The 15,328-nt window shown below is 41.8% G+C and overlaps 1 long non-coding RNA gene across 1 annotated transcript; it reads right to left on the bottom strand.

The window, feature by feature from the left end:
- Positions 1–12,217: 12,217 nt before the first annotated feature.
- On the bottom strand, positions 12,218–14,940 carry LOC140250796 (uncharacterized). Its single transcript, XR_011903279.1, has 4 exons — positions 14,840–14,940; positions 13,362–13,467; positions 12,877–12,978; positions 12,218–12,642 (listed from the first exon to the last, which is right to left on the bottom strand). It is a non-coding gene; the product is annotated as an uncharacterized lncRNA (long non-coding RNA).
- Between the last annotated feature and the right edge of the window lie 388 nt (positions 14,941–15,328).

Below are 15,328 nucleotides of genomic sequence, written 5' to 3'. Positions count from 1 at the left end.
TTTGCTCGGGGATATTCAAGTTGAGCATATTGATTTCAGAAGCAATTAACACATAGTTCTTCATGATCCATTTACTCTTTTTCCCAATGTACGTTCAGGAATGACAGTCCAAAAAAGGAGGACTGCTCTTGTTTTCACTGTGGCAAAGATTTCAGGGAGAATGAAAATTGTCAGAACAATCTCAGGTGGAACAGCTAAGCTAATAAACGTTCTATAAACAATGAATTTCTCTCTCTTCTGGAATGAAAACTGGAATTTAAGGAGAATATGTTGAACTGAATCGTGAAGCTGTGCTTTGGTCAGAAAATACAGCTGGTGTGTGAAACTCCCTCTGACACAAGTTTGAACAGAGCTGAGCAAGAACATCAATTAGAGAAGTTGTGTCAGAACTTGAGTTTGTTTTCAGTATGGCATAGGCTTGGAACCCTAAGAGAAAGGGGCAGTGAAAGGCTTATCCCAAGATATAGGTTTGAGGCCACATGCTGTGGTGTCTATGGAGTCAGTGGTCTAGATTAATGTAAAAATGTATTTCATGTTCTAGATTAATGTAAAAATGTATTTCGTGTAAGTTAACAATAATGTGGCCATTGGCTAGTCTTTATCCAAAGCCCGCTGAAGCAAATTATCTGTCTTCATGAGCCCTCTTAAATGTTTCAGCTAGTGTTATCTTAATTTTATATGTAGAGAAGAAGAAAGTAACAGAAATTAGGATCTTGTAAGGTCCAAGCTCTGCTAAAGAGTTTTAGGTTGGTACAGGTCTGTAGCATACTGAACAGCAAGTACAATTTAGGCAGCAAAAGAAATCTGACATCTGTGAAGGGATTTGTACCCAGAAAACAAGTTGTAAGATCAATAGCTACACTCTTTGAAACTATATTTATAATTGCCTCTTCCTGTGGAGTGAGAGAAGGACTATGAAGGCACAAGGTCATACTCCTCCAGTTTCGTGCGTACATCAGCAGTCTTCTTCCAGTGGAGAGATTTGAAGATTCAGCTGGATCCTGCCCTTCAACCAAGCACAGATACATCTTCTTTTCAGTTCTTAGCTCTTGAATTAGGCAGTCGTTATTGCAGTGGAGGAAGATAAATAGAAGCAAATCCTCTTATTTTTTATGTTGTTTATTTTTTCTTCTTTCAGCCAGCTATGGACTGTGAATAACCTAGTATATGAACCAAGAAAAGCTAGGGAGAGGGGTTAGGGAAGGAGGAGAAATAGCATAGTGAGTCACTCTATCCACTATCTGACTAAAGTTCTATATTCTGCTTCCTTCTTAAATATAGAAGTGATTTCATTCAATTATTAACTCTTGCCAGATAAACATTTGGTACGCAGGGGGTCTTAGATGCTGATTCACAGTGATGGTTCTCTGAAGGAAAACTGGAGCAATCATGTGTAATCTCTACAATAAATCTTGACTAAAGCAGAAGATATGTATTTTAGAAAAGCTTTTTTCACTGCCTGTCACTTCTGTGTCTGTTTAACTGTTAGCAATCTTAATGACAATAGATAGGTGTATATCCATAGAAATTGAATGGTGAGCCTCCTATCACACTCAAGCCATAGGTTTTAGAGGACTTTCCTTTTACCTGTGGAAGCTTCTTACCACCCATGTAATCCCAGATTTTCACTGCAATGCAGGACACTTGCTCATCTCTGTAAGTCTGTAAATGGAAGCACATATGTGGCATGGATGCACCACTGGCAGTTCGTTTTATTATCTGTATGCTGAGGTGCTGGGATGCCACTGTGTCAGCAAGATAGTGTAAGGGAGTCAGTGAGACTTTGTCTTTATTGAGTTGTTCTCTACCATGAGATATTTTAACATAAATAGTGTGTTACTGTGGTACTGCATTGGAGGTTTTGGGATGGGAAAAGGTGCTGGTGAAGATACTATAATCACATGAAGTTAATGCAAACTATGGTGGATTTGAAACAATAGGGAGATTAGTATGTTGAAGAACTTCAAATAGCTACGCTGCCCTAAATTGTCATGGGAAATGGTTTTAAAACTCTTGGAAATTTCCCTGCTTATTTTAGGGTCTGTAAGCAAGGTGGAAATCAGTAATGCCAAATATTTTATTCTTCTGTGGGTAAACAGCTGACTTGGTGGCTGTCCCTCTGGTGTCTGTGATAGTGGTTGAAGATTTAATGCTCTTCTTTCAGACTGATTAAGTGCTTGGTTGTGGATCAAATAACACATCCTGCACTCAAAACCACTGTAGAAAAACATGGCTGCACCTTGAAAAAAACATGTTACTCCATTTCTTTTCACCTCAGGTAGGTCAACGATGAGTGTTTCATCTTGGTTTTCAAAAAATTATTAGCATTTTTTTCATCTTGCTTGCAAAGCTTTACTGACAAAGGTAACCTCTTCCTTTTGCAGTGAACTGGCTTCATATTGCCAGCACCAACTCATCCTTCTTTTAGGAGCTATTCTGCCATGAAAAACTGCAGATGAGTAGCTGCCCTTGAACAAGAGCTGTGTGATCTTCTACCATACTGGTGGCCCTTCATTCTTAATCTACTTCATTTGTTTGAATCCAACCTTAACTGATGGTTTGGGCTTGGTACTACTGTGCTGGAGTGGTGGTGCAGCAGACAGTAGTCCAAAGAAGACTCCCAAATTGCTTTATTTTTGTAGCTCATCATTTCCTGCTACTTAAGCTAGACATGATCAAAAGCCATAGTAACATGTGAATCCTCAGATCAGAAAGGCTTTGCCTCAGAGCTCCCTGAGCAAAGTAGAGCTTCTTTTGCAATAGGAATGGTGACAAGACACAGGGAAGCTGCTTTGCCACTGAATCCTGTAAATACAGTTAATTCCTGTTGTGTGGGGAGAGGAGGGTCCAAAATCTTTTGGGAGTTTTGGGAGTGTATGGAATACACATCGCTGCTCATATGGAGTGATGAAGTGCATGCTGTTATCCTGCCATTGACTGTTTGGGTGAGGGGGCTGGAAAGGAAAAGACTTTCTGTTCTATTTAAAGGGGGGAATCTCTGCTGGGAACTGAGAAGACAGATAGTGAATGGAAATAGATACAGCCAGAAATTCACAGACCTCAGCTGAACACCCAAACCAAGCTTCAGCATGCAAAAAGCTGTCAGTAAAAGGAGAGAGCTGAGAGTGATCACAGCAGTGGGATGCCATGCTCCAGAAAGAGAATACAGCACCTCAACCAGAGAGGCTGTGAATGAAGACACAGCTTTTGTTCACCAAACTCAAGCAAAAAGGCAAGAAACAAATGGAACTAGCTTGCCAGCAATTAGGAGGGCAAGAATTCACCCTCTAAATCTGTTATTTCCAGTAAAGGTAGCAGAATCCAGTTTGTTTCTTGAAAAAACATTTTGAGTGCATGAGAGGCGGGGGCTTTTTGGTGTTATTGTTATAACTTAAATGCAGATCTGTACAGAGAAACAACTGCATATTGATTAGATTGCACACCTGTAAGAAACATGAACATTTCCTCAACTAACCAGCAGCATTAACTTATCAAGTAAGCTCTTAGACAACAACTGTAATTTGCACTGCAACCCCATATTACAAAATGGTGCAGGGAAGAGCGTTCTCAGCCAAAAGTAATCTGATCTTTGCAAGCATCTGTTTTGGACAATTATTGCTGATTAAATTTATTAACAGCCACTGGGGAGCACACAACTCACACTCAAGATTTACATTGTGTGGGAAGGAGCACTTTGGCAAAGCTGTGTCTGAAAGTGAAACAGGGAAACAAAGAGACAAATCTTGATACCATTTGTTTCTTAGGATTCACGAAGAGTTTGCATCATGGAGGCTTTTTTTAGCAAGGGAGACAAAGAGAACAAATTCAGCTTGGAAGCTTCTCAGCCAGCACTTGATTTTTATAACATGTTGTGGTTGTAAACAGGGAAAAACTGAAGACAGGAAAAGTACTGGCCCTGAAGAGGGTAATCATGAATTGTGAATGATCAGACTGTTCTGATTCATCTACAGCATTTACGTCTATCTATGGCAAGATCTAAGAACATCAAATGCTGCACTCACCCAGTAATGCCAATTATTTGTTAAGGAGTAGATTCGTCACCATCATTATTAATAATACTACATTATGAAAGTAGCATCCCAAATAAGGTCAGGGTCTCCTTGCATCCATCTTGGTGCAAATGTACAGTAAAGTCCTTGCCTGCTCAGATGAGTTTGATGAATTCTGTGAGTGTGCCTTCAAAAATCAGCTGTGCTGGGAATCCTCTCCCAGTCCTGGCCGACAAAGTAGTTACAAGCAAAGCTGTATCATTATGATGTGCTGTTTATGTGGATGTGCATCCTGCTTTACATAGAAACTCCTACTTGAGTGTTTGAGTCCAAAGAGGAAAACTTTAGACCACAGAATTGACAGTCTGAGCAGATCATTGGCAAGGTGGAGGAACAAAAAGCCATTGGCCCAAGGTCACATGCTGGCTATGGGGTGTACCCCATGCACACAGTCTATTGTCTGTGTGCAGGCATGATATCTTCCTCTGATGCTGTAGGAACAAGCTGCTCCTGGGCCACATCCAGGTCTGTGGATGGAGGGGGACACCAGGGCTCATTGCTGCATTTCAGGCATCACAGAGCATGCCTGACATTCAGCAGGCACTTGGCATATCCTGGTCACTGTGTGAATGCTGAGGGAATGTTCTTTGCTCTGCCATGGTGAAGGAACTAAATAATAGCACCAATACAGCTGATCCCTCTTGCTCCAGCCTGCATGTTTTCCTTTACATTTGGCCTTTATTGCCAGTGTAATAATTCACTTGAATGTTTTGGTTTGTCTTGTAATTTCCCATCTAAAAACACTTTGAAGAGGATGTTAAATGGCACAAGTTTACCTGTTGCTTGTGGCTTTGCGTTCTTTACTTCCCAGGACTTTTTGGTGTTCATATCTGGGTGATGCCAGGTTTGGTTGCTCTCCTGAGGTGTTTGGTGGAAGCCTGGAGGTGTTCCTGGCTGTTCAGCTCCTGGCTAGTATCCCCTTAGGCTGCGTAGCTGCCTTTTGCCTCACTTTCCAAGATACATGCTAGGTTGTGTAGCACCACTGACATATTCCAGATGCTTGCAAAATAACAAGTTGGATATCCCATACACCAAACTGGCTTATCTGAGCACTTAGGCAATATGAACATGGGCGCTCTCATTACCTTATTCTCTTAAAAGAAGCTGTCCTGGGCAGAGATCAGAGGGACATACCATTTGGAGTCCAGCCTGAGGCAGCCCATGTCAGCCATTTGGAGCTGGCACCAGCACCTGCTGACTTCTTGCAGTCTGGGAGCCTTTGGGGTACCCAGAGCTGCACCATGCATGCACCTCTGTATGCCATGGCATCTAGGGCCATAAGGGGGTTTTGGTAATGTTGTGAGAGCAGGTAGGACCTGCTACATTTCTGTCTGTATTTTGTGACTGTTCTTATATAGAGAATGGCATTGTTGAGTGAACCAATGCAAAATGCTCTGATATACTGATGAATTAGGGACCCACATCATTCTTTCCTCACGCAGCTGCAATTTCTAGTGCATGTAGGTGAGGACAGAAGGGATTTGAAGGTTGGCTTCTATAAGAGGTCCAGGGCATTCCCCAGCTGCCTGGCTAGATCGCGCACCTGGATCTGTGTCCTTCTACATGACTTTTGTTCTGGTTGATATCATTGCAGTGAGGAAAGTAATATGTATGTATGGCTTACTAGTGAAAGCGGAACTCTCTCCCTGTAGACAGTCTCACACTTTAAAAGCTGGGAGGACTTAGCCTCAGTGTTTTCACTACCCTGTAGTAAAAGGTATACAGTACGTTTGTACAGTGAGACATGGATAAGCTGGCAGAGCCATCAGTGGTGTTAGCAAGCGTGAAGTTATTCTCTGTATGCGTGTGCTCAGTTAGCATGTCCCCTAATTTATTATCTGCTAGGGTAAGCTAGTCGAATTACAAGGACATCACTAGGAAAGCAGCAACATCATCAGCTGGGTTATGTGTCCTTGGTCTTGCAACCAAGTTCAAGTTAACAAGGAGGTCAGGCTGAACTGTGTATTTTGGCTCTATGTGTGTTACTTATTTAACTCCCTCATAACCAAGACGTTGCTTTCTGCGTGCTGCACGTCTGTCTGTGGCTGCTGCTACCCATAGGGACAGCCAGCCTTTCGTGGCCCATACAAGCACTGACTGCTAGTGTCAGCATTTTCATGAAGTCCTGCTTTTGTGCTTCTTCTTTTCTTAAATCTGCGTCTAAATGCTGTTCTGAATGAAAGAATGCATTCATTTGTTTGTTTGTTTGCTTGCTTTTTCAGTAGACAAATAATTCACTTTTATTCCCCCATATGCTTCTCCTAATCTCCTTCCTTTCAAGCCAAAAGAACGATTCAGAAGCATTTTGAAGTGGGATTTTGGATTCACCCATTAAAGACATGCAAGGATCACAAAGTCAGGATTTGAATGGGGCCCTTGTTTCTCCATTGCAGCTACAGTTTATTTCTGGAGTTTCATCAGAAGTCCTGGTTTGTCCCTCTCAGGTAGCACCAATCTGGTAAATCTAAATATTCTTTTATAGCTTTTGAAGGAAATAGGAGCACTTGGTGTATAAAAGGGAAAGTGTTCACATCCCACTGATTTCCAGGCAAGTTGTACATTTAACAGAGGAGAACTTGTATCTTGTTACTCTTGCACACATGAGCCCAGGTGGCCGAGATGAAGCCTATGAAGATGTAGATGGCAACAGATTTGTTAAAGTATCACATCACAAGTCCGTATTATGTGTCTCGCCGTTCTGCTGGTGAAGGATCCAGAAGATGAACTGAAAGATCAGTTACTGTATGTGAACTCCTTCTGCCAAAGCATGAGTGGCAGCAACAGGAGCCACATCCAAATTTTACCCCATCCAGAGACCCTGTGCTCAGTGGGCTCATTTTCCTGCTTTTAGCAGCAGAATCTCTCTGCTTCACCAGAAATAAGAAAATAAGTTGTGAGTGCCTGGGTGAGAAGGGAGAGACCAAGGCAAGGCTGTTGGAGAAGAGCTCGTTTGAGCTGAGATTAATCAGAAGAGAAAGGAAGCTCAGGTAGTGAGGACAGAGAAACGGGGTCTGGGAGGTGTAAAATGGTAGAAAGGACATGTGAGGGACGTTGGGGGGGATTCTGGGGTCTTTCAAAGTCATTCCAGTAGTGAGCTGTGCTGGTTCTATGGGGTGAAGCAGGCTAAACATCAGAAAGGGATGCAAAGGGCTCCTGAGTTCCATTTTCTTTAAGGCACCAGTCATTGAGGGCTCTTTTAAGGGCAAGCAGGTACTTAAGTCATACATTTAAGTCATACATACATTTGTCGTTGTCTTTTTGTGTGTGTGTGTTTTAGAGAAATGCTGTGTGGGAAATAAGCATACCTAAAAACAGCCTGTAATTGCCCTGTACCTGACCGTGCTGCCTGAGGTCCCTGCATAAGTTACTGCATGATACCTCCTGCCTTTACAAGATAAAGTTTTGGTGGCAGTCTTTTGTCAGGGTTGGGGTTGTAGCCCTTGAGGCATTTAACATCCTGGAAGCTTGATTAACGCTGATGGGAAGGCAGAAGTACTTTAGCTCACTGCCATTTTCAGTTCTCATGCATCAAATGCAGAAAAACATGGCATGAGTGCACAAAGGAGAATATTTAATATCGATGATGTAATATGATGGTGTTGGTTCAGTGGCTTTTCCAGCGTTATTCAACACATCTTTCTCTGCAGAATGATCTCGGTGAAATGAGATTTTATTAAAAGCAAGCAGCTCAGCGTATCGTTAAGCATTCAGAGCAGCATCTCCATTTCCTTTCTAATGCCGTAGTGCTGAAAACATTCTATTTCAAAAGCCAATGTTTAACTACAAATGTAATTTGCAAGAAAAAGAATTCGTTTATTTTTATTTTTATTTTTGGTCCTTTTGAAATGTGCTGGAAGCATGCATATTAGCAGGGCAGTCTTTCTTGCAGAGGTTTAATTTTCTTTTTCTTTCAAAGGAACTGCATAAGAAAGTTGTTTGAGTGATTTCTCCCCAGCTATTCTGCTGAGCGATTCCTAATTACCCTCAGCATTTGAAAGGTGAATGGTACTCTTATATAATCAACATTAATAATTCAGCTTAGTCCAAGAAAGCTTATTGCAGCTAGTTCTTTGATGCCAGAAAACCTCTACTGAAGCATTCATTCTCAGTTTGATTCATAAGCTTCTAATAAAGTCAGTCCAGCCAAAGTATTTTAACTTGACTCCTACAGTTAAAAATGTTGCTGAAATGATTTCAGGTGGGCAGTGTTAATGGGTATTGTAAATTTTGGTAGAGGTTTACCTTCCCACTCTGTTTTTGATCCTTAAGATTGTCTTGTTTTTGTTAATAGAAGATCCCTAGTAATTATGTGTGCCCACACTCTTCCTCCTTCCTTTCTTTCTGGATGCCTTCCTTCGCCCTAACTGAACTCATTGGTGGAAATAGTGTTCTATCAAGTGATCAGTGTTAATGAAAGTGAACAGTGATAGTATAAAACAAGAGTAAGAGTTCACACAAGATTTTCAGTGACTTCCTATCACACTGAGCCACCACAATCCAGCATTACAAAACTGACACAGATATTGGAGGGTAATGATCTTATGCTCTTTCATTAATGGGAATAATGAGGAAAATGCACTGACAGACTGGTCTGATCAAAACTACAGTGTAAAGAAACTGCATAGAAGCAGGTATATTTTTTGCTAGCTTCCATCATTTTATGGTAGAGAAGTCTATCCATAAGAATGAGTTTTACCTGGTCTGATATTGACATGCAGAAATGTAGATGCTCATCTCAGCACAATCTGGGTGATCTGATATGAGCAGAGATCCTCTGAAAGCAGTCATTTCTTTGACTCCTCTGCACTACGAACAGCTGCTAGAGATGGATGGACTTCTGTCAATCAGCTGTCAACATTTTTGTGTTCTGACTTCTTTCTTGCTAGGGATGAGGATGGACATTTGTCTGGGGGCAAAGGAGGGAGCTGTTGATGTGGTACAAGGGGGGAGGTACAAAATGACATTGACAGGTTCAAGTCCTCCAAGGTCCAACCACTCATTTACACCTGGGACTATATCTCATATTGTAGAGAATTCATCGATGGGAGGAAGTAAAATAGTTCTTTCATACTATGATATATAGTTATTACTGAGATTTTCAGAACATGAAAGAGTCAAGGGAAGTATTTGCTGTTTGAGCACCTATGAAAGTTGTCTCTCTGACTCCATCATAAGCAATGAAAAAAATAAACATCACAAAGAACACTTTGTCAAGGAAAACAAAACAGATACCTCTACTTGAAATGCTTAATTCTACAAATGTGTTTTGTGCAAGTCCCATCGTTTCTTAAGTGTAGTGTAAAGCTCAGCTGTTTGAAGCAGTTTTGCCTTATCTGTGGAAAATGAGAATTCTGATGAATATTTCTTTGCACTTTTCATTTCATGACTGAAAATAACATATTCACTCACAATGGTTGAAAGAAGTAATTTCTGCTAGGTAGAAACATAGTCTTTTTATTTCTCTACTTTTCCATCTCTCAGATGGGCAGTTCTTGCAGACCTCATAGCTGCACTGAAAAGAACACTGGGTTGTAAGGTTCTTTGATATATCAGAATGTGAGATGCTGCAAAAGAAAAGAAAAATAGGATTATTCTTGTTCACTTGTGTAGTATGTCCATGAGCATTCTTACTTCAGTATTAGCACGATTCTTAGTGTTTGTCAGCGCTTAAATAAGATAGTGTTTCCTTTCAGGCTTGATGATATCTGGCTTAAGGTTTTCTACCTTCAAAAATGCACTTCTGGATTGAGGTACTTGTATTTCCAGCTGAAGAAAATCTGCATGACTTGGTGCAGACTGGGTATAGTTCAAGAATACAAGTTTGTGGCACTTCCTCTGCAGATCGATTAATGCTTTGTCCTCAGCACTGCCTGTCTTCTCCATTCCCTGTGTTCCCTGCTGCTGCTCTTAACTCTTTGCCATCTTGCAAAGAGGGAAGGGCCGGGGATTATTCTGAGACAAAAGACAAGGAGACTCTCCTGGCCCAACTACTTTTCTTTTTATTGCAATGGTTGTTATTAATTTTCTTGTGAATTCATTAATTATGACATAGCAGTCTGGCTGTTAAATATTTCTATGAATTTTTGGCTTCTAAAAGAGTCTAGAAAACTTCTTTGGGACAAAATCTTTATTGTTGTCTTCTTATTGGAGTTTATTCCATCTTAGTCTATTCAGCAGTGTGCTTTAATAGCTGTGGGCTTGTCATATGATGGTGCGTAATCAATCAATCACAAGTCGTTTGTGGTTATTCTGCACTTAAAGCCAAGGTTTTTGTTGTTGTTTAGTATCCAGACTGGTATGCATTTTTGTTGTGCTTTTCCAGTGCTAAGCAATAGATAAGACCAGTTGGTAGTCTCTGACACATCTGTCTGCTCAGGAAATTGTATGAAGAAAGCAGACTGCCTCCTTGCTTAGGAGGCTACGGCTGCTCCAGATTTGAATGACTAAAGATTCCTTTTCTCTCAAATTAGTGTTATTACTCATATGAGAAGTCTGATTGTTGTCAGCAGGAGTTACTAATTACTGCTGTGTGTGGGGACCCAGACAAAATCCTGTGGTTATCCCCAGTTATCTGCACTGAAGGAGTAATCTTCATGGAGGCTCAGTGGCCTTGAGGTCTCTGCCATGCGCAAAAGGCAAAGTGTGGTTTAATGCCCTGTCGATAGAACTGGTGGAGCCTTGGGAAACATAAATCCACTCTGCATATGAAATCATTGCATTGTAATCCCTTTTTTAAAGAAGTAACATTAATCATTCTTTATAGCTACTTGTCACGAATGATTTATAAATGTAATGGCTGCTGGAAAAAGAACAGCGTAAATTTCAGGAGGAAAGAGGAAAGGATGGTAAAGTTACATGGAGAAAAGATGCAAATTAGGAAAACTACTGTTATTCAAATCGACTTTTTCCCATGAAAGATGTGAGAGTTCTACCTACTCCTTAGTATATTTATTTCCCTAAGCACATGGCATTTTTGAGGGTTGGAAAATATGAGTGTGGATCGGGAAGGAAGCTATAGAGTCTCCTGCAGCAGTCAAAACCAAAGGTAATTGTTAGCTTTGTATGAACATGAGCTCATCTGGAGTCCGTGCTTCATACCAGTTCTCAGAAGCCAAGAGCAGCTGCAAACAGACAGAAAAGGGTACAGTGCTGAAGCCAGTGCCCTAGCTATATGAGTAGTTCAATCATCAGCTTAAAGAGAGCTTCTCTTCTTCCATGTAGCTGCATTACTCTTTGCAACCTTGTGACTTTCTCTTTGTGCCCAGTAACAGTTAATTATTTTGTTTAATCCAAGTGGAGATGTAGTCAATCCTCACTGCTGAAGTCATATGATGTTTAGCAAAATGCCAACATTTTTGCTTCTGAAGAAAGGGGCTGTGAAATACAGCATTATCATTTCAAGCAAATAGCCCCACTGGTTTCCTGCTTTTGTCATATACACATGACCTCTGTTGACTTTGAAGCAGAGTAGAAAAGAGAAATTCATTTGCTCTTATTTGAATGTCAGTCATGCCTACAGAGGGAAAAGAGTCACTTTGGGATAAAGCTGTAAGCAGTACCTAAAAAATATAGAAGTCGTGGTGGAGATGAGTGGGAAAAGTTTGCTAGATAGGATTGCCCACAGAAAAGAGAGAGGATGAGATCTGCTGAGTTACTTTTGGTGGGACAGCTGCTGGGCCATCACACTTCCTTAATGGGAGAGTCACCTTTTCTGCAGCCAAATCATAGGTTCTCTTAGCCTTTGAAGACAAGCTTCTGATTCAGGTCAAATGGCAAGGACTTCAGCTGGGGCCTTGCACATGTAGGAAATGGTGCAGCAGTCCTGGAGATACATTGGTCTTTGATTCTCTGCCAAATTGCAGCTGGTTTAGCTATGTTTTTCTAATGTGGTGTGTTCACGCCACACCATGACACAGGAATATCTCATATGTATTGGCAGAAGTGAGGAGCATGACATTGCCATCTGGGTAACATAAATGCTCTATTTTATCCATAAGTATGTTAGTTTACACTAGAACTGTGCTTATCAAAACCATGTTGTTGCTTCATCAGATCAAAATACTGTTTGGGTAAATGTTTTCTAGAGTAGTAGCATGAGCATGGATGGTCAGGAGACCAGAAAATATAAGGGTGAGGATGAAGGGGCATCTGTGTGTGCTCACACTGTTTTTTTTGTTTGTCCAACTCTATTGATATGATTTGACCACAAACGAACGGGACAAAGTTTTTGGCTCTCCTTGTGTACATTTTGCTCAGCTCCACTGGAAAAGCTTTTAAGGGCTATTTGTTCTTAATCGTTCTCAAGCAATGAATGAATGGAAAAGTATCTTACTAGAATGATTTACTGTTCATCACAGATAATAAATGAATAGAGTTATTCACTGGCAGTCACACATCTCTGGCTAATCCTTTGGAAGGTCACTCGTACCAGTCACCAGGCTCCTGTCTCATCTTCTGCAGCAGAGAGCAGCTTGTCAAGGGTATGGAGTTGTTTAAAAAGAATGGGATCAGGTCTATCTGGTGGTCTTGGTTTGTTCTTCACTCTGATTTCTCCACTTCATGCTGCTAGGGACTAGAAAAGGGGAGATAAGGAACAGATAAAAATGCAACACACTACATGGTTTATTAAAATCATCCCTGCCCAAAAGAAAATAGTTCTCTGTGTTAATTGGTTTCTAGAGAAGTCAGAGCAGAACAGTTTGTTCTGGGATGTCTTCTCATGCTGAGATATTACATTACCAGGTTGCAGGGTGTCTGCAATGGTTTCCTCTTGGTGCAACATATTATTAGCAATTTTACTACATACCGCTTCAAGTTCTTCAAAAAATCCCCTGATTTGGGTTTTGTGTGGTAATTTCCTTCCTCAGTTCCAGAGTCAGACAGCACCAGAGGGGAACAGCAGCATGACCTTGCAGACAAGAAATGTCCAAGGAAATTAGGCTATTGTCATTACGTGGGAGGTATGCTTAAGTACTCTTCACTCCCAGGGACTCAGAGACTTTACCAGCTGTGCACTGCCTGCCTAGCACAGCTACAACAGAGTCTGCTGGAGATTATTTCCTGTCTGAGGGGGTCCGAGCACCATGGGAATTACTAAATGACTATAGATCATTTGTAATGTACTAAAAATACGTGTTGTGTTTCAACCTAAGGCAGTCCAGTCTGTATCACCCACCCAATGGTATGGTACATGTCAAAGAGGAGCTAAGGTATTCATGCTCAAGGGTGAGAGCTGAGGACAGGAGCACAAGCAAGTCATATGTTACCCAGCTTGACAAGATTTTTCCCTACCAGGGGAAAATCTATGAGTCATTGGATGTAGATGGACATCTTCAGAGCTGCTGGAGAAGACAGTGTTTCTCTCCCACTTCCCATAGGTGCGAAATAGTTGTTCCACCTGAAATGAAGAAAGAGGTTAGCAAGAAACAGCAAATCTTGTCTTCGTTTTCTTTTCTGCCTGTCTTCATTGCTTTAGGTAATCATTCACTTCTGCAAAGTTCATTGCCCCTGGCCTTTGACTGCCTCCTTTGTGACCCCAGTGAGTGTCTTGCTGCCATGGTTAGGGGTCAGACCTTCTCCCATGAGCTGGGCCAGATACCAATCCTGTCACTCTGAAGGAAGCTGATCTTGGTTACAGATACTGAATGTTCTTACTTGACAGCAGGTCACTGCTTAGATATACTAACAAGGAGAACTGTGCACACAGCGCTCCTAACTTCACACAATTTTGTTAGTAGAACTCCTGTTGCCTGCAGGGCCAGATGCTCAGCCTGTTGGTAAGGGTGGTTTGGAAGCCCTGCAGCTCCTTGAACCTCCATGGGCTTCTCTGTGGGATTGTGAGCAAACCCAGGTGAACTCAGGCAGCTGTTGTGGCCTTGAATTATTCTCTTCTATGGATTAGTCAGTCCCCAGTGCAACATATTTGTTCCTCCAGGTATGTCCTGTGGAGATTTGGGTTGTGGGCTGCAATGAGGTTATTGCTGACCTGTCCACCTCCTGTCCTGAGGAGAGGGTGTATGATTGTATTGTGAATGCTGTTCTGGTGCATCATAAAGTCAGGTGGACTTCAAGGGCCATGCTACTGCTCTGCAGCAAGCCTGGTTGAGAATTTATTTTTGGCAGGTTCTTAATAAATAAAAGGACACTGAAAATACAGGTCACAGAGTACAGCACTATCCTCTTCTGCTCTTCTGTGCTGGGCTCAGTGGAGTGATACTAACCTAGCCTCTTTCCCCTTTCTCTGCAGCCTTCCACTTCAAAACTAGTTTTGCACACATTCAGGTTTCAGGGAGGCTGTGGGACTTTGCTTTGTTCACCTAGTCAGCTTTAAAGCCTGAGTCCCCTTGAAACCCAGAACTGGGACCTTTTTTTCTGTTTGCTCCCAAAGATTGGGCTGGGGAAACAAAAACATGTAAATGTTTTAATTTTTTTTGTTCTTCTCTCTAAAAATCTTCCCTGCCCTGAAAGTCCCAGTGATGCCAAAACCAACCAAGGAGCTCAGTACCACCAACCCTAATGCACACACAGACCTTGAGTACAATGTCAGCCAAACTAATGATTGCAGCTGTGCTTCAGAGGCTTAGCTTGTTATCAGAGCCCTGCAGGCAAATAGCACCCCAAACTTGGCTGCTGCTCAGCTCCAGCTCTAAAATCCTCCTTTTCACCTACCTCTCAGTTAAATCAATTACAAGCTCCATGCTAGTTGAGTGCAGATGGATGAAACCCACACATGGAGCAGAGAAGACATCTGGAAGCAGATTAGACCATACCTTCTTACAAGGCTTAATTGCCCTCTAAAAGTGTTTTCTTCACATTACTGCTCAGCTTTCCCATCTCACCTTCCTACATCAGTTGCCCTTTCCTTCCTCCCCTTGGCACACCATACTGTTTGCATGGGAACTGTTGAGTCATGGCCTGAACCACTGATTGATCGCCTGAGGTGAGGACTGGGTCAGCCTTGGGAGCACAGGTGAAGGCAATTCAGCTGTGTGACCTGAAGGGGTGGTGCCTGGCTGCACCTCTCCTAGACCCATTTAAGGGCTGACTGCCACCATCCAAATTAAAGTGCTGGTGCTTGCTTTCTTTTCAGACCTTTGGTCAGTCAGTATGCTTGTAATGCTCTGACAAATGGGGAAAGATCACCGTGGAAAGTAAAATGGGGTTGCTCATCTTTCTCTTCTTCCTCACATCTGCTTAGATAGATTCTTCTTGCAAGACTGACACAGACAACATCTCCTCTTGATCCATCTGTCACCTCA

Source organism: Excalfactoria chinensis, chromosome 3, assembly GCF_039878825.1.
Source record: "Excalfactoria chinensis isolate bCotChi1 chromosome 3, bCotChi1.hap2, whole genome shotgun sequence".
Classification (NCBI taxonomy): Eukaryota; Metazoa; Chordata; class Aves; order Galliformes; family Phasianidae; genus Excalfactoria; species Excalfactoria chinensis.
Note: the sequence above shows the minus strand (reverse complement) of the source record. Positions and strands in the feature narration are given on the sequence as shown.